Consider the following 26,157-nt stretch of genomic DNA (forward strand, 5'->3'; position numbering starts at 1 on the left):
CGTTTGGGAACATAAAAGCGAAGATGTCGTATTTTCATATTCTTGTAATGAAAATAGTACAGTAAAGCAACAAATCAGTGAAAGTCAAAAGAAATTTGACCCCTCCCTCCTCACAGTTAACCCTGATATTCCCCGAGAAGAAAGAGAAAAAATCCTAAAGCTCGCATACACGTATGCAGATATTTTTCTCTGGCCAGTGGATAAATTGACTAAAACCAATGTTTTGGAATATGACATCAAACTGACAGATGACACCCCAGTGTATGCCAAGACCTACCCTATCCCCTTTCATTACCGAGAACCCATGAAACAGGAAGTTCAGAAATTACTAGACCAAGGTGTTATAGAACGCTGTGAAGGGAGTCCCTATCGACACCCAGTCCTATTAGTTAAGAAACCCAATGTGACTTACCGTTTTATTTCCGATTTGACATAATAGCTCCGATTTCCTTACAATCCCCAGACATAAAAACCATCATGACAGAGATGTCTGGAAAGAAATACTACTCAATTTTAGACATGTCGAGTGCATTCTTTCAGATTCCATTAACAGAGCGTTCTAAGGACATTACCGCCTTTTCCATAAACAATCTAGGTAGTTTTAGATATGCTAGGTTATGCCAGGGATTGAAAACATCCCCCGGTGTAATGAACCGCGTAAGCGAACTTGCCCTCAGTGGAATAGACAGTTCAGAACTTTCTGTTTACACTGATGACATTATTATTTACAGTTCAAATCTCCCACACATGCTTAACATACTGGATAGAGTGTTTCAAAAGTTACGAACAGCATCCCTTAAATTATCACCCTCTAAGTGTAGGCTAGCTTTTACCGAAGTAAAAGTCCTCGGTAACTTGGTATCTCAAAAGGGAGTTAAGATTTCAGAACATATTCTGAAAGCTATTTTGGAATATCCCACCCCTACCACCAAACGCAAGCTTCGTAGTTTTCTAGGACTTGTAAATTTCATTCGACGATTTGTGCAAGGTTTTGCAGGACCAACAGAATGTTTATTCAAGCTTCTTAAAAAGAATATTAAGTTTCAATGGACTGATGAACACCAGAAAAGCTTCGAAACACTGAAAGAAATGATCACGTCCGCTCCTATCCTCCGCCCTTATGACCCTAAGCGCCCCTCATATGTATACATTGATGCGAGCGGAATTGGCATTGGAGGAGCCTTGTTACAGCCTGATGAAGAAGGGAATTTATATCCATGTGCCTATTGTTCACGAGCCTTAACAGACACAGAGAAAAGAGCTGACACATTTTCACTCGAAATTGCAGGTGCATATTATGTTTTGAAAACTTTCAAATTTTTTCTTATGAATCAACATTTTGTGGTTCTCACAGACAACAAAGCCTTATCCTATCTTCGTTCAACTAAACACCATAGTTTTATTCTAGGAAGAAGAGCCCTTTATTTTCAGAATTTTGATTTCGAAATAAGACATGTCAGCGCTAGTAGAAATGAACTTGCGGATGCACTCTCCCGTGCAAGTTTACCGCTTGACAAGACTAATCATGACAAGAAAGATGATGATGATGATGACCTATTTTTTCATCAAGTATTTCATGCACAAGCAGCAGATTTTGATATTAGTTCAGAACAACTTAAGACCCGTATTTTAGAGACATTATTAATGTTTTAGAAAACAATGATCAACCTAGTAATCCAAAGCTAGAGAAACTTTCGTATTCTTATGTACTCAAAAATGGAGTCTTATACAGGACTAATAAAATCAGAACTGGTTATAGGGATAGACTTTGTATTCCCCTTGCATTAAGAAATCAAGTTTTCAATCTTATTCATGCACACAAAATGAACGGAAGTCACCAAGGTGCACAGAAGACATATAATTTAATGCTTAAGCGCTACTTTTTCCCTAATATGAAGAAGTTTGTGTACGATAAGGTTAGACATTGCATCCCTTGTCAGATTTCAAAGAAACCACAAGGTTCTAAACCACATACCCTGCAAACATTTCAACCAGCCCAAATTCCTTTCCAACGAATACATATTGACGTTTGTGGTCCATTAGTCTCTTCTAAAACGCACAAATACAAATATTTCCTATCAGTAGTTGATAGTTGTACTAGGTACGTCATTACAGCTCCTTTGGCTAATCACGATGCACAAAACATAGCAACAGCCCTAGTTGAGAAAGTCTTTTTAGTCCATGGCATCCCGGAAACGATCAATTTAGATCGTTCAACACCCAATTCAAGTTTACTCTTACGAGAGTTAGCTAATATTACAGGCGTACAACTAAAATATGTAGATACTTGTGCCCATTTCACGAATGTATTAGTTGAAAGTTCATTTAGTTACTTGAAGAAAGTTATGAGAGTTTTTGTGTTAGAAAAGAAGCCTTCGTGGTGTGACTATTTAGCTAGCGCAGCGTTTAGCCACAACGTTACAATCCATTCTGGATCCCTCCAGAGCCCGTATTTTACTTTGTTTGGCTACAACCCAAGGATCTTAGCTGACGCAGTCCTTCCTTCGAACCCCGACAATGTCTCACAGACGAACGCACAAAGACTAGAACTCCTGACATCCATACGTAAGACCGCACATGACAACTTACACAAGCGTTACGAACAGCAGAAAAAGTACACAGAGCGCACTTCTAGACAAATACAGTACTCACCAGGACAACATGTATGGATTCTAGATGCCACTCCGACTCCAGGTGTGTCAAAAGCTTTTGCGTCCTCTTATAAGTACAAAGTAACTATTCTTCGCAAAGTTAACGAGAATTCCTACGAAGTAACTTTCATCGACGGCAGAAGTAAACAAAAGACTGACACGATTACTGTTTCTAGACTTAAAGCCCGCTACGACTAGTGCCATAAAAACCCCACTAACATTCATTAACACACCACTCCGTTCTCCCTCTCTTTAGCCTCCTCGCTACGTACATTGCACATGCTAACATCCCATGATCCAGCATTTTCTCACGCTCATCGACTCCCCCTCCTCTTTCCACTTCCCGTGCTCGCACTGCATTTCTGCGTTAGAACGAACTCCTTTTTATTTTTAACAAGACCAGGATTACAGAATGCTATCTCAATCGTCGGAACATTTATAATACATCTCTTGCCTAATAATTAATTTCTACTGATATTTTAATGTTATTTTATAATTTGCGATTAAACGCATAGTAATAGTCAGAACATATCACTTAGCTGATTTGACTAATAAGTACTTAGTGTGTTTATGATTTTAACTAGCAAATATTTTTTTTCCCCATTTGCTGGTACATATACGCTCAAATGAAAAAAAAGTACAAATAAAGAAAGAAAGAACTAAGATAGAACAAGATCAATGATTTAAAGAACAAATGAACTGCGTAGAACTTGCTTGAACTTTTGGCTTTTTGGCCATAGCAATTTTTTTTATTTACGCTCAGGTGTAACGCGAACTGCTTCTTTGAAAGCTGCAATGCACTAAATATGTTAACAAAGCATATAATAAATATAGGCAAATGTTCCCACTCTCTCCTTTACTTTTATAGTTCAAATATTGATAGCATACAACATGGTATAGCTCATATCCCATGAAATTAAAACCTACTCTATTTTTCAATGAACTTTTACACAAATCTATTAAGTAGTGCAGGTGCACCGGTTCTGAAACCGAAAATGGGGCTCGGTGGGGCTCGCAGTGTTGCCAGCTGCTTACTCGAAAAAATCACCAAGGTTTTTGTCGGTCTAACCTAACCTAAAGCAAGGAGCTGGCAATCTTGCTTGAGAGTTCACAAACCGGAAGTGGGGCTCGGTGGGGCTCGCAGTGTTGCCAATTTTTTACTCGAAAAAATCACCAAGGTTTTTGTTGGTCTAACCTAACCTAAAGCAAGGAGCTGGCAATCTTGCTTGAGAGTTCTGCAACCGAAAATGGGACTCGCAGTGTTGCCAACTCTTTACTCGAAAAAATCACCAAGGTTTTTGTCTTGGTCTAACCTAACCTAAAGCAAGGAGTTGGCAACCTTGCTTGAGAGTTCTGCAACCGAAAATGGGACTCGCAGTGTTGCCAACTTCTCACTCGAAAAAAATCACCAAGGTTTTTGGTCTAACCTAACCTAAAGCAAGGAGCTGGCAATTTTGCATGAGGCTTGTTTTACAGTGCATAAAGCAAGGTTGCCAACCTACTGGTATTTTTGCCATGGCTTTTTACAAAAAAGAAAGAGAAAAAGGGGGGAGGAGGAAGAGTTAAACAACCGACAGCCTACCTACAGCTTTTTTTTCTTTTTACTTAGCAAAAGCTACTATTTTTTTTTGAGGCTTAGCCAATTTATATACTGGCGTAACATACACACACTAAACAAGGAGAGCCGGGACTGCCGTAAAAAAGAGAGAGATTTATGGCTGGCAACAGTAACGAGCGAATGCGCCATATCGTAATTTTCCAACTCCGTATATCGTGACCTTTGTAAACCTCTCTCGGGGGAACGATGTGCCACACACACACACACACGCGCGCGCGCGCGCGATGTTTGCTTGTAAAAATAAGTATACCTGAAAGTTTTAGAATTTCAAAATAGCTATATATATATATATTTGCTATTATATCAGCCAAAAACAATAGAATATATATAAACAAGTACATTTTCATAATTTCATACCTCTACTAGATTGGTAGAAAAATATACTAATGGGCAATAAAATCTGAAGAAGATTCGTGTCTAGCAAAAATAAGCTAAATAGAATTACACATGCATACAATATTTATTGTGCTTTTTCCTATCTACAATCATATTTTTCTTATATATTTTTTTAAAATTTTTTTACAGGGTTTATTTTGTAAACACTCTACCACCAACAGATCACATATAAATAAACATACCCCCCCCCAAAAAAATGCGCTCCATGAAAAGTTGTCCTGTGTGCAAGGAAACCAAATCAAGCAAACATTTTGCAAGACATTGTCGTACCTGCGTGCCAGGCAAGCATTTGGCTGCCACTGAACTTTGTTCCGGATGCAATATACAATTCACAATTGCGTATGTCAAGGAGCATAAGCTTAATTGTCTAAGCAAAAATACATCTGGGGCCCAGCCTTCGACCTCCACCAAGAGGAAGGCAGAAGCAGCCTCCATCAATGCACCACCCACGAAACGCGTCAAGCCTGTGGCGAAAGCGAACCAGACTGCTTTCGAGCGGTTGTTAGAGGACTTTGTCATCACTTCGGAGGGCTCATGCGACGTACGTAGCTTTTTGGAGAACGTGCAAGCCAAAATCATTTCCATCCTCGGCGATGCGCTTGCAACGCACTCCACTAAATTCTACGCATCGCTACGTTGCCAGTACAAGAAGCCGTCTGACGAAATTTACAGCTTCTGCCACAACACCAAGGCGAAGACGCTGCATCTGGCGGATGTCGACAACCTCGAGGTCATCTACAACCAGTTTACCGATGAGCTGGTGGCAAAACAGGAGGAACATCAAGCTAAAGGCTCGGGGGGTTCGCTGTGTGGCGAGCCTCACGAACTGTGCGTCAAACTTTGTAAGTTCATACCTCTCTCCGCCTCCAGCTACGTCCCCTTACCACCTACCATTGTGGCAAAGAAGGCCGTCCTGAACATTCAGAACAGTGACGCCAAGTGCTTTCTCTGGTCGGTGCTTGCAGCGTTGCACCCTGTCGACAGGAAAAGCCAACCACGCCGAGTTAACCACTACGTACCCTACAAGTCAGAGCTGGAAGTTGCGATGGCTGGGATAAACTACCCGGTGGCGCTTTCGGACATTCGAAAGTTCGAGGTTCGTGCGCGGTTGGCCATCAACGTTTACGGTCTCACTGACGAAAATGCAGTGTACCCCATCAGGGTGAGCGACGTAGAGGACGATGGTGCGCAGGAAATTCACCTTCTGCTCATCAAGGATGAGACCCATTACCACTACACCCTCATTCGCTCGCTCTCTCGGCTTGTTTCGAGCCAACGGAGCAGTGAAAGTCACCACGTCGAGGTGTGTCGCAGGTGCTTGTCTACTTTTGATAATCAAAAACAGCAGGATTATCAGCGCATCAGAGGTCCCAACATCGCTGCAGAGAAGCTTGCCAGCCACAAGATCTACTGCAATGCTAACGAGCCGGGTGTGGCAGTCTTGCCCAAACCTGGCACTGTGGAGCGTTTCCACATGCACGGTGCCATGGTGGAGCATCCCGCTATCATCATCGCGGATTTCGAGGCCTTCCTCAAACCCCTGTCCACTTGCGATCCCGATCCCGAAGTTTCCTCCACCACCCCTTACCAACTCCACGAGGCATCCAGCTTCGCATACGTTGTGGTGCGACGTGACCAGCACATCGCCCCCGAGCCCTACGTGTATCGCGGTCCCGACGCAGCCAAACACTTCCTCGAGAGGATGGTTGTGGAAGCCAGCGAGATAGGGAAGGTACTGTTGGACCCCAAGTCTATGCTCCCACTGTCCCCCGATGATCAACATAGACACGACGAGGCCATTGCTTGCCCTGTCTGCGTCAAGGAGTACACCGCCAACAACCGTAAAGTCCAACACCACGATCACTTTAACGGTAGGTATGTTGGTCCATGGTGCAACGGATGCAACCTCATGGCCCGGGACCCGCGCTTCATCCCTGTGTTTTTTCATAATGGCTCGGGATACGACTTCCACCACCTCGTCAAGCATCTTGGGTACGACGGCATGCGAATCAACGTCCTGGCGCAGAACGAGGAGCGTTACATTAGCTTGAGCAAGTGGGTGCGAATCTCAGGAACACACTCTACCGTCGAGCTTCGCTTCCTCGACTCTCTGAGGTTCCTCCCGGCCAGCCTCGATGCTCTCGCAGGGAAGCTTAGCGACGAGCAAATGCTCATCACCTCCGCGAACTTTCCGAACTTGGACGCAGGTCTCTTCAGGCGTAAGGGGGTCTACCCCTACGAATACATCACAGACCCTTCCAAGTTCGCAGAGACGTCGCTACCTCCTCGAGCAAACTTCTATAGCAAGCTGCGAGGCTCGAACATCACCGACGAGGAATATCACCACGCCCAGTCCATGTGGCGCGAGCTGGGCTGTCGAACTCTCGGGGACTACCACGATGCCTACCTCAGACTTGATGTGACACTCCTCGCCGACGTGTTCCAGACGTTCCGTGCGACTGCGAAGACCATCTACCAGCTGGACCCTGCATACTTCTACAGTCTCCCCGGACTGGCGTGGTCGGCCATGTTTCTGGTGACGAAGATCGAGCTGGAGCTTCTTTCGGACGTAAACATGATGCTGTTTGTGGAACGTGCCGTGCGGGGTGGAATGGTCCAGGTGTCGCAGCGACACTCGAGCGCCAACAATCACCACATGTCCACCGGTTACGACCCCTCACAACCGTCCAGCTACATCATGTACACGGACGTCAATAACCTCTACGGACACTCCATGATGCAGCCACTCCCCTTTAGAGGCTTCGAGTGGGCTGACCCTTCCAACTTCGACATCGAAAACTTCGACGATTCGGAACATGGGTTCTTCGCCGAGGTGGACCTTGAGTTCTCCGAGAAGCTGCAGGATTTGTTCTGTGATCTTCCCCCTGCACCCGAGTTCAAGTGTCCACCCGATTCCAACCAGAAGAAGCTCGTCATGGATTTCGAGTCCAAAGAGCGTTATGTCCTGCACTACCAAAACCTCCGGTGGTTGATGAAGCAAGGGGTTACCGTCCGCACAGTACATCGAGTTTTGATGTTCGAGCATTCTCCGTGGTTGCGACCATATATTGAAGTCAACACGAAACACCGCACCGCAGCCACGTCCGAGCTTGATAAGGATTTCTTCAAGCTTATGAACAATGCGGTGTTCGGGAAAATCATGGAGAATGTACGGAATCGTGTAGATGTGAGGCTAATATCAAACAAAGCACAATGTCGCAGGCTCGTAGCAAACCCGTTATTCAAATCGAGGACTATTTATAACGAACAGCTTGCTCTGGTGCATATGAGGAAGGGCGAGGTGAAGCTCAACAAGCCAATTTATGTTGGCGCCTCAGTATTAGACCTGAGCAAGCTGCACATGTTTCAAATATATTATGGGAAACTACGCCAGCACTATAACGACAATATTAGCCTACTCTACACGGACACGGATAGCTTGGTGTACCACGTTCGCACGGACGATGCGTACGGGGATATAGCCACAGCTCCATCTTTGGTTAACCTTTTCGACACCTCGGGCTATCCCCAGCAAAACAAGTACGGTATCCTGGCCCGCAACAAGAAGGTGCCTGGCAAACTCAAAGACGAGAAGGACGGTGATGTAATTCTCGAGTTTGCAGGTCTTCGCGCCAAGGCCTATGCCATCAAAGCCGAGGGCAGCGTTACCAAGAAGGCCAAGGGTGTCGGCAGACAGGTGGTTCGGGAGCATCTCGCATTCGAGGACTTTGTCGATTGCCTCAAGACCAGGTCGTCGGTTCTAAGAGTAGAACAGCGCATCCAGAGCGTCGACCATGTGTTGACCACAAACAAAGTTAGAAAAATTGCGCTGGATCCCAACGACGACAAGAGGTGCGTCCTCGAGTGTGGTATTCACACATTGCCGTGGGGGCACTATCGCTTAGCAGAAAGCAAAACCTGCAACATATGTCCATCTTCAACAGAAGATTCATAAAAACAAAACAAAAAAAAAAAAAAAACACTTTGACTGTCATTACAAAAAACTTTGACTGTATTCTTAAATAACCAGCATGCCTATGAATTTGTTCGGTTTCAAAAAACAGATCATTATGGAAACCATACCAGATCATGAAGTCTTACCTTCCGTGTTACCTAAACTCAACGGTCTGTTGATCATTCACCTCAACAGCATTTGGACGAAATTGGATGAAGACGTCGGCAAGATGTTTTATGTTTTTAATAACAATTTACATTTCTACGAAATTCCGATCGACGGGAAACTTCAAATCACCGTGAATCCGGAAAACGCAGGCGAAATCAAAATTTCTACCGGCAAGAACATTTTTCGAATCAAGCACGACAAGATGCTTTCTAACATTACGTACGATGTGTCTGCAGGAGATTACCTGTACGTGGAACTCCTCGGAGATTACGACAAACTTATTCCTCTTTTTGTAGAATTACGAATCGTCTATCCTATTATAAATAACCGTTAACCAAAAATGCCTAACGACATTTTCGGCAACACCAAGCGTGTAGACCACGCAGAAGAGATTCTCATGTTGGACATTCGAGTTAAGAAGTTGAGGACCGATTTGATCGCTTTGCAGGAGACCTTAAACAAAAGTTTAGAGTCGGAAATCGCTACGCTCCAAACGCAATGTCTCGACCCCATTCTGAAAATCGATTCCGAACTGAAAACGCTCATAAAAAATTATGTCGACGTACCTTCTTACGACAGCGTTCAAAATATACAGTTGAGCGTGGATTCGCTTCAAAATGATTTGGCCAAATTACAGCAATTTCAATCGAAAAATGAAGATTTGGAAAAACTGAAACTCGAAATCGAAGAACGAACTTCCGCAATCGAAAAGAATTTCTCTGAACTTCAAACCGTCGTGAACGATATAGATGCAGAACGCTTACATGTCGTCGTTTCCAAATTACAAGAAGAATTCACCAGCACGTTGGAAGAAATTAAATCCAAGTTGCAGACTTTGGAAGATACAATGACGAACCTACCATCGTCGGACGAACTGCAGGTCATCGGTAAAAGCGTCGCGAACATAAAAATTCAATTGGAGGCCTATCAAGATTTCGAACACATTCAAACCACCATCGCTACGCTTCAGGCGTCCTTGGAATTGATCAACGAAGAAATTAAAAATATTCACGCTGAAGCGAGAGCGTTGACGAGCATTCAAGACACGCTGAGCACGGTTCAGCAGAAGATCGAGTATTTAGAAAATTTGAACGTCGAATCCAATCTTGCTCATTTTCATCACGTACCGGACAACATACAAGGTGACTTGGAATCGTTACGGACGAGCGTGCCTTCGAGCGAAGATTTGGAAAAATTGAAAACGGCGGTGACGGCACTATCCGAATCGAGAGACATCAAAAGTTCATTGAGCGATCTTGAGAGTAAAGTGGCCAATCTCCCCACCTCCAAAGAATTGCACGCTTTGAAAAGAAACATATCTCGAATGCTGAAACGACTGGAAACGGAAACGGCGAACGTGGAAGAGATTCGAGACGAAATTAGTTCGCTGGTGTCGACGCTGCCTACTTCGCAGAGCGTCGCCGATCTTCACACGCAGTTTACAGAGATGCGAAGCATCGTGAACGATCTTACCGAGAAGAGCTCGAAATTGAATCAAGTCGAGAACCTTCAGAACATCGTCGTCAACATCAGAGATCAAGTCGGAGTGCTGGAATCCACGCAGGAATCGACGCTGGCTTCTTTCGGTGCCAAGTTGCAAGAACTCAACGAAAACTACAAGCAGTTGAACGTGGAAGTGAAAATCAAACCGTCGTTGTCTGCCGTAACGGATACCATAGTCGAGCATTTGCTGCCCATCGAAAATAAACTCGGACAAGTTCACAGTAATCTGCTCGGCGTCGACACTAAATTCGCTAAACTGCATTCTCCTCAAGCCATCGAAATCAACAGCGTACCCAATCAACAGAGAATCTCCACGTTCGTCGAAGGTAACAAACTGTACATGTTGCATCCTTATCATCCGTACTACAAGTTTCTACTCGATGGCACGATTCAGATAAACGAATTTTCGTACTGGTCTCACGGCAGAAAAGCTAGCGTTCCCACCATGACTTTGATATCGAATCGTGGTGTCCAGAAAGCAGGAAACATTCCTCTGGCACGTTGGAACGAAACGCGCAACATATATGAAATACACGAAGACGAAGATCTCACCGTTTTCGACGTGAGTGCCGGCGATAAGCTGATCATTCAAAACACGAGCGAAGTGCCACCCTCTTTGAATCCCATCACGCTTGTGCTTCTCTTGAAACGTAATCTCTAAAAAAAAATGTCTAGGCAAGCCATCGTCGAAGAATTGCATAAACCTGCACGCCGCAACTACGAACGTTTGGCTGTGGTAACCAAGGGCATCGACGACCTCTGGCAAAGTGACCTCGTGGAGATGAGTAGCGGCAATTTGAAAAACGTACATAAATTGAACAAGGGCAACAAGTACCTTCTCACCGTCATAGACACATTTTCGAAATTCGCATGGGCTCTACCTTTGAAGGCGAAAACGGGAACATGCGTCACGGAAGCATTCAAATTAATTTTTCGCGAAAAAGGCGGCAGACGACCACGGTTTCTGCAAACGGACAACGGTAAAGAATTTTACAACGCTGTATTCCAAAAGTTTATTCAAAAACACAAGATTCGACATTATTCGACCTTCAGTCACATCAAAGCCAGCATCGTGGAAAGATTCAATCGAACCTTGAAAACACACATGTGGAAACGATTCACGCTTCGGGGAAATTACAAATGGGTCGACATCCTGCCGGAACTCGTCGACACCTATAATGATACGGTACACAGAACGATAGGCATGAAGCCAGCCGACGTTACCAAGTCCGACGAGCAGCGTTTAATTTCTACAGTTTACTGTCCAAAGTACACACCCACGACAAAAAAAGCTAAATACAAAATTGGAGACCAGGTGAGGATCAGCAAATTCAAACGCACCTTCGAGAAGGGGTTCACAAAAAATTGGAGCACGGAACTCTTTACGGTGGTTCGAGTTCTACCTGGAAACCGACACACGTATATAATAAAAGATAGTAGCGGCGAGATTTTGAAAGGAAGATTTTACGAAGAGGAACTCTCTAAAACGAAACACCCCGACACGTACCTCATCGAGAAAGTATTGCGTAGGAAAGGTGACAAACTGTTTGTCAAATGGCTGGGACTTCCGGAAAAGAGTTGGATCGACGCGAACGAAGTGATCTTGTAAGTACGTGGAACGTGGTGAAGCGTCTACCGGATCCGGAAAGTCAAACAAGAAAAAAAAAAAAAAAAGAACGGCGAGTTGCTTCCCGACAGCATCCGCTGTCTGATCGTAGGTCCTTCGGGGTGTGGGAAAACGACACTGCTCGTGGACAATTTTCTCCTCGCACCGAATTGGTTAAATTGGAAGAACAGGCACCTGTACGTGTTCTCGAAAAGTTTGGAGCAATCCAAATACCAGCAACTGATGAAACTGTACGATGGTCTGGACATTGCAACGTTCGCCTCGGAAATAAAACCACTCGACGATTGTCGTGAAAATTCAGTCGTTGTGTTCGACGACGCCATCCTGGAAAATCAAAATGAAATTCGCAACTTTTTCACGCAAGGTCGTCACAAAGGAATGGATTGCTTTTACCTAGCTCAAACGTTTTCCAAAATTCCAAAACAGTTAGTGCGCGACAACGCTAATTTCATATGTTTGTTTCGTCAAGATCACACCAACCTCAAGCATGCGTACGATGACTACGTAGGCGGAGACATGAACTACAATCAATTTTCGGAACGCTGCTGCTCTACTTGCTGGAACAGTGACGATTTCGGATTTGTGACGATCGACATGACGAGGAAACCTAACGATGGAAAATACAGAAACAAAATCAACGACTTTCTAAACGTTGCAACGTTGTGAGAAACGACGTGTATAAATAACATCATGACGAAACGAAAAATCGAAGACGAAAATCTCAAGCTTCGCGATTACCTCGCGAAACGCTTCAAAGGTTGGAAATCCGAGAATCGCGGATTCTACGAAGAGAAGAAACGTCAGGATCAACCTGTGATCGATGCCATCAGCGGTCTAGGTAAAGAAATTAAAAGTGTCACGGAACAAAATAAAAATTTGATTAATGAACTCGTACCGCTCGCAGCTAAAAGTTACGCCGTACCCACGCCTATTTCGAGCATTCCTTCGACGCCGTTCGAACTGAAAGATGCACCGGCACGACGTCGAGCCATAGGCAGCACGTCTTCGGATAAAATCGAGTTGGGACCTTTGGCACGAGACTACCTGAGCACGGGGAAATTCGACAAGGATGAAGTGTTCGGATTGTATCCCAGCATGGAAACCAGCGAAGGCGGCGGTGTGGTGTGGAAGATTGGGAAATCGAAGGTGACCTTCGAAGGCAACGACATTAAAGTCAATTTAGGCGACAAGGATAGTTGGAACAGGTATCCGGGTACGGTGGGACTGTGGGAACTCGTCGCCAAAAAGCAGCCGAAAGATTACACCGACGAAGATTACGAAAGTTACAAGGAAATTCTGATCATGACGGATGCCTTGTACCAGAACAACGACGCCTCGCAGAATAGGGTGAAATCGAGCAGCGGCGAGAAGTACAGGAATCTCATCAAACCGATTTGGAACCAGGTCAAAACAGGCAGCGGCGTCAAACGCTACAACACGTTACCCAAAGAATTCGTTTGGGTGGACGACGTGAGGAAACTCGTGGACCGATTGTTGGTGATAGCCGGCGAAGAGAATGCAGGCAATCGTAATTTCTACAACGAGAAGGTTGGCATCGTGGACATGATCAGCACGAAACTTTCCAACTTCATCGTGAACGACGACAAGGGCATAGGTTACCTGATCAAAATCATCAATACGCTGCCTCCGAGATTCTGGAACGTGACCGAAGGAAAGGGACTCGTGAACGACATCATCAACAAGTTACCTTTCGAGATGCATTTACCTGGCTACCAGTACTGCGGACCGGGTACCAAACTCGAGAAAAGGTTGGAGAGAGGAGACAAGGGTGTGAATCCGTTGGACGCCGCATGCAAAGATCACGACATCGCCTACAACACCACGCAGACGGATCTGGACGCACGTCACGAAGCAGACAGAAAGTTAGAGCACGCAGCTTTCGAAAGGTTCGTGAGCAGAGACGCATCGCTGGGTGAACGGGTCGCCGCACTGGGTACCACCATCGCCATGAACACGAAACAAAAATTGGGGTGGGGTATATAAATAACATACAGTAAAAAAAAAACAACATGGCTTGCATAACTGATTTGCCGCACGAACTACTATCTAAAATATTCAAAAAAGTAGTTAACGGAGATGTTAATAAACTTGTAATCATGGCAAAAACAACGCCGGAATTTCGCATCCCTTGTGAAATGGTTCTCAAGGACCATCTTCGGGAGATCAGCGGCCTGAGGTGCGGTGATCTCAACATTCTGCTTTCGGCCGCGGGGGAGAAATTGAACGAGAGGTTGGACGAACTGCACGAGGCGAGGCAGGGAAGAAGACGATATACTGATGATTGGCATAAGTCCAAACAGGAAACTGAAGAAATCATCACGCACATCATCGCGTTCTCCGAAGCACGAACTTTCTTCCTCTGTTAAAAAAATAATAATATATATACGTGTCAAAAAAAAAAAACTTGATATATAAATAACACACATCGTGAAAAAAAAAATAATCTTCGGTATATATAAATAACACACATCGTGAAAAAAATTAAATTTCTCTAACACGCACACTGAAAATTTCTCTTCTTCGATATGACAACTGAAAAAATGAGTGACCTCCAAGCATTAAAACAAATGCTAAATTTGTCAATCGAGTATGTAAAAATTCAGGAATTGGAAGTCGACAAACCTTACACGATAACTTCCGGTTCAATCGTTTCTACCCAGTATGGTCCCAAGGTGTGTCTGTTGCTCAACGGACAATACAGTCTATTTTTACCAGATCGATACGCCATCATGTTATCCGACGAGAAGCTAGCTATCTTAATCGAGAACAAAACTCGAATCGTGTACAAGAGGACAAAAGAACTTCTTGGTAAGAAAACAAAGCATGTAATAGAATTTGTGTAACGAGTGCGAGGCCTTGAAAATATATAAATAACATACCGTAAAAAAACTACACAAGAAAAAATCTCAGAATATATATATAAATAACATACCGTGAAAATAACACATAAAGCATCAACATGAAGCCCAAGGGTGTCGTGTACCAGATACCATATTCGAATCTAAAAAATCTAGGTGCCCTCGATGGGTTACTCACCAAGAAACAACGCGAGAAGAAACGTTCTTGCTTGTCGAAAGGACACGGAATGAAATTGCTGCTCAGCACACCTCAATTGAAAAGATTGCAGCGTTCGCGAAAACAGCAAAAGATCGGAGGTTTCATATTCAGCATCCCGGCCATCCTGGCAGCATTGGGGGCCGTGGGAAGTTTGGCCGGCGGAAGTGCCGCCATCGCGAAAACCGTCATCGACTCGAAGAAGAACAAGGCCGAGTTGGAAGAACAGAAACGTCACAACCTGGCTATGGAGAAGAAGGGGAAAGGTATAACCAAAAAACAAAAAAGCAACCTCGATGCTTTGAAGAAATATAAAAAAAAGAAGAAGCCCTGTCCAACTTCGATATTGAATCTCTGATCGAACCGTTGGGAATAAAAAACTTCAGGGGTGTTTTCATGTCCGATTCTCTACCCTCTGCTGTGAAGAAAAAGGAGTATGGCGTGGTCAACCTGGACAGTTACAAAAATCCTGGTACACATTGGATATGCTACCTCAAAATTGACGATAACAATGCATTTGTTTTCGATTCGTTCGGTGGCACACCACCTGCCAGGTTGGTGAAGTATCTCAGTGTTGCCAACCTCTACTACAATGACAAACGCATCCAGGGTTTCACCGATGTTAACTGCGGCCACCTATGCCTTTCCGTTCTCGCATACATGTCTAAAATAAATAACCCGTCGGTGGAACATTTTCAGAAAGCATTGTGGAATCTTAAACACGATGGGCGTGTTCCATCTCACGAGCGAATCTTCGATCTTGAAACTCACGCTGCACGACGACATCGTCTATCCTAAATCCGTAGCTCTGCGTGCATTCTACAGCATGTACCTCATACCTAACGTTACGCATCACAACAACAAAATTAGCGTCGGAAGCGAACACATCATCGTCACGCCAGGACAATACAATCTTTCCACTTTGCAAGCTCAATTACCCAAAGGCACATACCTTTCTCAAAATTCGGTCACGCACAGAGTGGAAATCCTATCCGCGACGGAGACCGTGGACCTGGGCACCATGGGAGAACTTTTAGGTTTCGAGAACGACACCAAACTCGAAGCTGGCATCAAGCACGTGGCAACCAACATTCCTAAATTCTTGGCCATAGAGACTCTGAACGTACACTGTAACGTGGCCGAAGGCATGATCACGAAATCTTCGGACGGATTGTTAGGAAGTCACAAGCAGACGGGAATCATAGCCACGTTCAAACCAAGTTCCGAGTTCATGGAACCGATCATCTACACGCCCTCTTCGCCGATCTATTTTCCAGTATGTCGCAACCGCATAGACGACATAGAGTTGGTGGTGACGAACGAGAAAGGAGAGGTGGTGGATTTCGCAGGTGCAACGACCACTGCCATCGTGGAGATCAACGTATAATAAATAACCACACATAGTGAAAATGGAGCAAATCGAAAGTTACGAATTGCAATCTTTTCCTCCCAACCGTCGCACGTTCGCCAATCTGAACGAGGCGAACAGGGAGATCGAATACGACGTGGACGTAGGCGATGGGTTCGTTCATCCTCACAGAGCGGACCTCTACCTTCAATTCGACGTGGTGAAGAAAGAAAGCGGAGACGCGTTTCCCGCAGCAGCAAACTTGATACTCGTGGACAACTTCGTGCCTCACCTGTTCTCGCGGGTGGAGGTGAGGAAACACAACACCGTCATCGACAGAATAGATTATCCAGGCATCACGTCGACGGCAGTGGGAACATTGAAATTATCCAAAACGGACGCAGCGTACTATCAAGCGGGAGGATTCGAAGCAGGGACGAAAATATCGACGACAAGTCACACGGTGCTTTTTCCCATGCGTCTGCTGCCCGGTTTCTTCTCCGACTACAAGGAGATCATGTGGAAGGGAGGACTGCGCGTTACGTTTCGAAGAGCGGCCAACGACAACGACGCACTGATGCGATACACCAACTTGAACGCCGACGGCACGCCGATAGCCAACACTTTACCCGAAGCAGCCAAGTGCGTCATCCGGAGCATGGAATTGAGAATGCCGGTGGTGGAATACGAAACAAACTACGCCCTCAAGTACAAAGCGGAGATCTTGAAAAGTCCGCAGGTGCCGATTCACTTTCACGGTTACCAGTGCGTGCAGAAGATGGCGTCGGGAAGTCACATGGAATTCGACGTGACGACGCAGTTCAACAACATACAGTTCGACATGCCAGATTTCGTCGTAGTGCTCTTTCAGACCGGGAGGGACAAGAATCAGGAAAAAGATTCCAGCAAGTTCGACGACTGCAAGATCAAGAACGTTTATCTGAAGAACGGTAGGAACGAAGTGTTCCCGCGCGAGAATTACAACCTCGACGTGACCAAAAACGATTACCTCAAACTTTACGAAGCTTACACTTACAAACGCGTGACCGAGGGAAGCGTGGACATGTACTACACGCCCAGCGAGTTCAAAATCCGCAGGCCGATGTTCGTCATCAACACATCTAAGAGGAGGAAGGTTGTGGTCAACGATCGAACCAACATCAAGATCGTCTGCGAGTTCCACGATGCCTTGCCCGAGGACACCCTATGCAGCGTCATCCTGATTGCAGAGAAGTCCTTCGCCTACGACGTGAAGAACGAGAGGGTTACAGAGCAGTTTTAACAAGTTTTTAACATCTTTTCTTGCACAATAAGAAATTTTTTGGACTAGCACAATCAGTTACAATGGCACAATACAAATTTCACTAGTTCAGATCAGTTACAAATGTCAATTTCATTAGTTATCAGTTACAATATCTTTTTTGCACTATAGCACGAGACAATCAGAAAATTTGCACAAAAAAAATTTGTTGTTGTTTTTTACACGTGAAAATTAACAATAAAATTTCTTTTTTATCGTTTCAGATGCTGTCGAAACATCAAAAACACATACACACACACTAGAAAAAAAGCATGCAACTTTATTTGTAACACACACATACATTCTCCATCTTCATCAAGAAAATATTATAATAAACATAATCATTTTTATCTATCTCACAATAAAACTCTATATCCAAAATATTACAACATCAAATAACACTAGAGTCGTTAGTACACGTTGCATGCATTACGGAGGTCCTCTGTAGGGTTTCATGGAAGTTTGGGGGAAAAAAAAAAACACGTGAAACTCTACAGAGGTGCGGTAATCTATAACCGCAGCCATTAGAAAACTTTTACATTTTTGGTTGGGCACCACGCACCCTGGCGAGGTTATAGGGGCCAGGCATCCTAAAAACAACAATTATTATTTTGTTTGTTTGTTTGTTTGTGTTACAATACATATGCGCGCGCGCGCGCGCGTGTGTGTGTGTGTGTGTGTGTGTGTGTGTGTGTGGCACATCGTTCCCCCGAGAGAGGTTTACAAAGGTCACGATATACGGAGTTGGAAAATTACGATATGGCGCATTCGCTCGTTACTGTTGCCAGCCATAAATCTCTCTCTTTTTTACGGCAGTCCCGGCTCTCCTTGTTTAGTGTGTGTATGTTACGCCAGTATATAAATTGGCTAAGCCTCAAAAAAAATAGTAGCTTTTGCTAAGTAAAAAGAAAAAAAAGCTGTAGGTAGGCTGTCGGTTGTTTAACTCTTCCTCCTCCCCCCTTTTTCTCTTTCTTTTTTGTAAAAAGCCATGGCAAAAATACCAGTAGGTTGGCAACCTTGCTTTATGCACTGTAAAACAAGCCTCATGCAAAATTGCCAGCTCCTTGCTTTAGGTTAGGTTAGACCAAAAACCTTGGTGATTTTTTTCGAGTGAGAAGTTGGCAACACTGCGAGTCCCATTTTCGGTTGCAGAACTCTCAAGCAAGGTTGCCAACTCCTTGCTTTAGGTTAGGTTAGACCAAGACAAAAACCTTGGTGATTTTTTCGAGTAAAGAGTTGGCAACACTGCGAGTCCCATTTTCGGTTGCAGAACTCTCAAGCAAGATTGCCAGCTCCTTGCTTTAGGTTAGGTTAGACCAACAAAAACCTTGGTGATTTTTTCGAGTAAAAAATTGGCAACACTGCGAGCCCCACCGAGCCCCACTTCCGGTTTGTGAACTCTCAAGCAAGATTGCCAGCTCCTTGCTTTAGGTTAGGTTAGACCGACAAAAACCTTGGTGATTTTTTCGAGTAAGCAGCTGGCAACACTGCGAGCCCCACCGAGCCCCATTTTCGGGCGCAGAACCGGTGCACCTGCACTACTCTATTACTTACTCTTTTTCACTTCTTTTTCATTTTTTTTTATTAGCAGCGAATCGAAGGCTCTTAAACCTTTGTCCACAAGACACGTAAAATTCTTGCAATTAATTTTATATACGACATTTACACATATTACAGAAGGAAATGTCTCGTAATCACTTAGTTCGTTCTATTATCGCTGAAGTCCCCTTTCTTTTCTCATTTCAGACTCCTACCACAAGATGTCTCCCGCTCATTATGCTATTATCACATCCATCGTGATAGCTCTTCTCGGCGTACTTCTTTTATTGGCATTATTAATTATATCTTGCTGTTGTTCCCCCAAATCACGTGTTGCAACACCCCAAAAATAATTAAAGAAACTTTCCATCAGTGCCCCGATTGCTTTACAATCAATTTCGCATGCCCCGGAGACACCAGTCATTCCCACACCTCCCCCTCTTCCCCCGGCCCCTTTCACCTCTGGTACGAAACAAATAAATACTCCAACTCAATGTACCACCATTCTTCCGAAAGGACGCCGACTTCCGGCACCTCAAGTGAAGCCACAACCGCCCCCGGCCCCTATCCCGGCTAAGTCGACTATTCCACCTATTCCCCCCCATTAACCCCTGGCGAACTTCCCTCATGTAAACCTGTCACTCATAAACAGGTCCCCTTAAAAACTCTACCTCATATCAGTAATAACGCCCCTTCGCCATCCGTACGATTAGATATTACCTCCCCTCCCCCCAAAATAATTCACCAGTTTTATCTGAAAGTCCTTTTTCAATCGATTTTATAACCCGTCATCATTTATTGTAAATCTGCTCCACTACCTTTTACATTTTTCCTAATTTTTCCCTTTTTGCGCTTGTTTCATTCTCATCGCCACGGATGCTACCGGACGGATTCATCATGACGACCACCGGCTTGTACCAACGAGCGAGAGACCTAGGCTCATCGCAGAGAACGACGACGATCTTATGGAGTTCCAGCATCAAAAGGACCCGTTCCCGTCTGGACCGCATGGCTGATTTTTCCATCTCCCAGGCCGCGACCCAGATGTGGAGCGCTTTACTCAGGACGTCTCTTGACCCGAAGCGCCACCGCAAACTTGACTTCCAGACTGCCCTACCATGACATCACGGCGACCTACATTGGCAAGGCGCCTCCCACTGAGTGCATCCTGCCCTTGTTTCCTGACGTCATATGATGCATATGTTATTTTTCATCGGCTAAAAGTGTTCTGGTGCTCAGCTACTTCAACTACCGTCAGGCACGCGCAATTAATACACACGCATGTCCTTTACAGTGCCAAAAGTTTGTGCCCATGGGTGCTGCCCATACTGGATTAGAGATACGTCTCTTTCTTTTGTGTTTTTTTTATGGTCAGCTGCAAAGAACGTCCAGCCTATGGCGACATGAAGTCTACAGCATTGCCATGGTAACTTACATCAAGGCTCCGCCCAGCATCGTGTGTGTTATGCCGAGTGTACTTTGAACTCAGCAAACAGTAAATACAACCGCGTGCGGTTTCCGGCGTTTCTTCACACTGTGCTGACATGTGTTTTTTTTTATTATCGTGTTGTCATCGTTCATTCAAAACTAGTTCAGTGTCACACTTATGTAATTATTTATATTCATGCCTCAGAACTTAGTTATTGGTGCTCGTACTTTTTGAGTATATAAGAGGCTTTGACTTGCTATTTAATTTTTTTTCTACGTATTTTATATTTTTTTCTCAACGGTGTTTGGTGCTACGATATTTTTGATGATATGACTTTTTTGGTGATCTCAATTTTTTTAATATTTATGGTGATGTGAATCTTCTGGTGATTGGCTTGCTGTATTGGTTTTCTACGAGTTTGATATGTTAATAAATGATAATTTTTAAATATAACCTACTCCGGAGAAGGTAGTCGACCATCACAGATTGGTTCGATTCTTTCAACAAGGGGAATGTAGAGATATGGAGATTATTAAACCGAGAAAACATCGTCATGTTAATATTCACACTTGTTTATTTCCTGGACTTGTCCGACCTTCGAGTGATCCCAAGAATGCGCTAACTTGTAACTTCCGTTAAACAAGGAACTGAAAGGCAAAGGCGTGGATCAAAACAAGATCTACCGCATTCGAAAGGTTTAACAACCTTTCGACGCCTGAGATTATAAAAGCAAGCTCCTACCCGGAGCTCGCTCTCTTTTGGATTTTGACACTCATCGACGTTACATGGACAATTAGTCTGATTACTTTACAACACATTTCACTGCTGAACTACGACGATGGAACACGGAGTTACCGCTGCCTAGCATGCTACAAGTCGCAAGGGATCGCTCGGTTTGGTGAGCTGAGGGTCGCTGGATAGAACCTTGGCAACTGTCACGATTCGGTCTGCAAGGAGCATCAGGACAAGACATCACACACCTACCAGGTATGAACAAGCGTGAATAACCTTTACACCAACTTTCCATATCTCTACGCTCCTAATCGGAGCAGGTTCAGCCATCAGATACAATTAAGCTCTACCTAAATGTTTAAATGAAACTTCCCTGTGACCTCAGATCCCAGGTAAAACGGGATTACAACAATATACTTATGTAGGCCTATATGATATATTAATAGTTTGTTAGTTTTTAATGATTTGATAGAAAAAAAAATCTTAAGTTTTGGGCCCCCCCGAACTGATCAACCTAGCTACGTCCCTGTTATTTATGAATTTTCTAATGTCATATAACATTTGAAATGTTCTTCAGGTGAAAGCAACATTCTGAACGAATACGAGAGGACTATTCACTCAGAGAACTAAATATTATATCTTACAATGCACTTTGTTAAATGTTGTAAATGGACTATACTTGACTAATCCTGTGACATCACTGAAGCTGGTGTGAGGCTTGTATATATGTATCTCGGTGGCTCCGGATCACTACCCAAATAGATTAAATTTGGAGACGAATATCAGCTTGAAAGTTTCAAGTGCACAACCGGATATTAAGAAACTGTGTCATGTTATGCAGGCACATCCTTCTCACTACAAACTCTGAGGATTTACAACAAAACTCCAAAATTGTGCTTGACAGTTTACAAACTTATTTTTGTTCTTAACTTTTGCAATAACTCTGGAAAATAGGTATGAAAATTTAATTTAATTTTTTTTGTATATTTTTTACCATACATGTTTCACATCTTAATGTTTGTAACTAAGCATAAATATTGTAAACGTAGGAACATTCAATAAATTAATAAACGTGGGATTCTAATGTTTATTTGTTTGTTTTCCACACACAGTCCGAATGAGATTTTGCTCTGTTGCAGGTACACGTCTCCAACATATCAAAATCTACCTTACAATCAGGAAGTCAAAATAAATCCCCAAAACTCACTATTTGGAGAAAACCTATGGGAGGGGAGGGGGTACATTAGTAGTTTAGTTACGACTAAAGGGTACAATGAGGAAAAAGTTTGAGTACCGCTGCTCTATATATTTAAATGTAAAATTAGGAAAAAAGCCATTCTAAAAGCTAACATCATGGACAAGATTATTTAAAAACATTCGATAATTTGAAAAAGGAGCTAAACATTTCAGGATTTCTTAGTTTTTCAATATACCTGTATGTGCTCACTGTAAAGCGCTCCTTAATTTTTGCTCCTCACCTTTCTGAGTTCACAATTCTGCATAAAATATACTGATTTTTAAAATATAAGTGTGGCACTTTAAAAAAAAAAATCTTAGTTCAGTGAAATAATTTTCAATCCATAAGTACCGCATATTACTCTGGGCAAACTTTCAAATGGCTATCTCAATAAACTTCAGGATGCTCTTTTGTTTTTACTTACTAACAAAGGTATTTGTCCTGCACCTTGGCCACGTAGTGTAAGGCATCATCAGGCTTTGGGCATGGGCTACAGGACACACACAGGTTCGAGTCTCCTGGAGGAAACTATAACAACTTTTCTCATAAGATTTCAGCCAATGCATGGGACCAGTTGCCACCCACCATCATGAGATAATTGGCAAGCTACAAATGAGTAGCATAACCCAGTCATGGAGATCTATAACAATGACTGAGGGTTCATCGTGCTGACCACACGTCATCCCATAACTGGTTGGATGATGGCCCACCTTTGTTGAAACACTTGGGAGTGAGGTTGGCAGTCAGTAGGTTGCACCACGAGTTGGAGAAAAAAAAGGAACTGTATTCACCATAACTACTTGACAATTTTTTTTACATAAAACTAAAAATAGCAAAAGGTAAATCATATTTGAAGATTTTGTCAGTGTACATTAAAAACCTCTATTTGGTGTCTGTTGCAATTATACAAAAAAATGATTTGTTTTAATTAATATGTTTGGTTAGTTTTTTTGGTAACGTTAAAAAAATTGGTAGAATTTATTAAATTCAGTAATCTTTATCAAGAAATTTAATAAAGATTAACATATGTCCAAGATTACTAAAATGGTTTCGCTCTGGGTAACAATCAATTATTGTGGGCCATCTCAAAAACTAGCAAATATAAGTCACAGATGGTAACAATGCTTTCAAATTATATCAAATGAAGAATCTCATGTCAATAATAACGCAACCTATTATCTAGTAAGTACAACTGCTAAGTGATTATTTCGAATATCCATGTGGTTGGTTTATTTCTTATGAAAAAGTAGCGAAGTAGTGAGTATCACACAGGACAAAGCTTTTTTTGGTAAATATAGATGTAGCTGTAACAAAGCTACATTTTAAGAAGTGTAACTGTAGCTGTAGTGAAGCTACTTTTAAAATGTAGCCTTTTGATTACTGCTAATATGTATGCTCAATACTTGTGCAGCAAGGATGTATTTACCAGGGGGGGATCATGTAGTCCCGACCCCCATGCCCCAAAGGACTTACTAAGTACGAAAATTAAATAATGAAATTAGTGATACAATAAAACAACTAAATTTAAATAATGGAAATAAACTTGTTTAATCGAGGGTTATTTATGATTGGATCAATATCTATTACTACTTATACGAGTAGTAATATGCAACAAATATTACAAGAAACTTTACTTTTCGCCAACTGGATCTATAATCCGTTTTTGATATTCAATAAATATTCAATTCTTTATCTATTTGGCATTCATTTTTTTGTAAATTTTGCTGACCTTTGCTACATGTAAGCTAGATAATGAATACCTGCTGTTATACACTATCCTTATATCATCTTTTTACCTATTCATGTAATAAAATATAATATTAACTAATCTGAATATTTTAATTATAATTATTTTAATTTAAACATTATTATTATTATTATTTTGAGTCACTTGATTCGGACCCCCTCCGAAATATATTTCTAGATACGTGTCTGTGGTGCAGTACCAGTGCATCATTAGTGACAGGATAAAAATAAATGCTGTCTACCTCTAAATATTATATTAATTAGATACAAATAAAGTGTACTGTATTTAGTAAAAGGATGAACATAGATTTATAATTCAGTGAAGATGTGAAACCATGGACCTTTAGCTCTGACAGTCAAACTTGGACAGACCAGACTCATTACTGAACGTGAATGCTGGAACTACAAAGCCTGGTCATCTTGCCAACATTTGGTGTGGGGATACTTATCATTGGGCTAGGAAGAAGTAAAGGAGTTGCTGTAAAAATCTGTAAAAATTGTTCTAAATATGCTGAATAGTGGTCAATGGTAAATTGCTCAGTAAAAGCAGAGAAAGCAATGATGACAAATATAAACTGTGTAACTTTTATCAAACAACAATTTTATGTTAATAAGTATATTGCTTAAGTCAAGAAACAAAAGATTTAGGAAATGACAAAATCTTTAGTATGCTTCAGACAGACAAGATAGGAACACCAAAAGATTATGCATCTGTTATCACAGAATGCCAGTTCTCGAGTATTCTACACCTTCCAGAAGAAACTTCATTGCAACAAGTGTTCCCTTTTGGTTCATAAGAACTAGTGTGTTCATGTACTTACACTCCTTGAATGACAGGCTGTTCCCACTCCTTGTGCATTCTAAGCTCTTACTGGTAGTCTTTCTGCATCCATCCTCCTCATGGTCCGAACCATCTCATCTGTGACTGATCTATCCTGTCCTGAAGCTTCACCACACCCACATTCTGTTGGATATCCTCATTCCTTATTCTATCTCTTCTAGCCTTCCCAAATATTCTCCTTAAAAATTTCATCTCCACTGCCTGCATCTTTCTTTTGTCTCTGTCTGCCATTGCAAGTCTCTGATATGTACGTAATTATTGGCACATAGTATGTGTTATACCTAGTCTGGCCATAAATACTGTTACACACTATTTTGTGAATACATTGAATATGATTTCAGTTTTTTAAACGTTCTTTTAGTATGTTACACTTACATATATTGCACCCAAATAGCACTAATCAGTTTTCAAAATGTCCACTTTTTGCATTCACACAGGCTCGAAGTCTCACTGGCCAGGCATTTATTGCAGCATGGATGGTGTCCGCCCCTGCTGCTATCAAGGAGTGCTTTTAACTTTCAATTATAGGGTGCCTCTTCTTGCAGACAGTCCCCTCTAGCTCTGGGCACAGTTTTTAGTCCCAGGTACAGAGATCATGGTTATCAGATGGCCAATCAAAAGTGGAGATGAAATACAGTACACTGGTCTCCAATCACCGTCACGTCATCCTTGCCTTATGAGCTGGAGCAGAATATTTCTTGAACATACAGGATTCATTGTGAAACTTTGCTTGGTTCAACAGTGTCACGAGAGGGTCCAGGACACTTTCCACATACACTTTCACACAGCTTTTAAGCACTTTTCTCAAAAATGAGGCCTGGTGGAACTCTCATAGCTCACCCCCAACCAAACCATGACTGAGGAGGCCTGGTGGCATCTCTGATTTTTGGGAACTCTCTCACAAACTTCTCGAGAGTTTGAATCATACACCCTTTCATTTTGGCGGTTAAAACTTTATTCAGTGGTGAACAATTTCTTATCAGTGAAGAGAA

The sequence above is a fragment of the Lepisma saccharinum genome, chromosome 12 (assembly GCF_977018435.1).
Source record: "Lepisma saccharinum chromosome 12, izLepSacc3.1, whole genome shotgun sequence".
NCBI classification, from domain to species: domain Eukaryota; kingdom Metazoa; phylum Arthropoda; class Insecta; order Zygentoma; family Lepismatidae; genus Lepisma; species Lepisma saccharinum.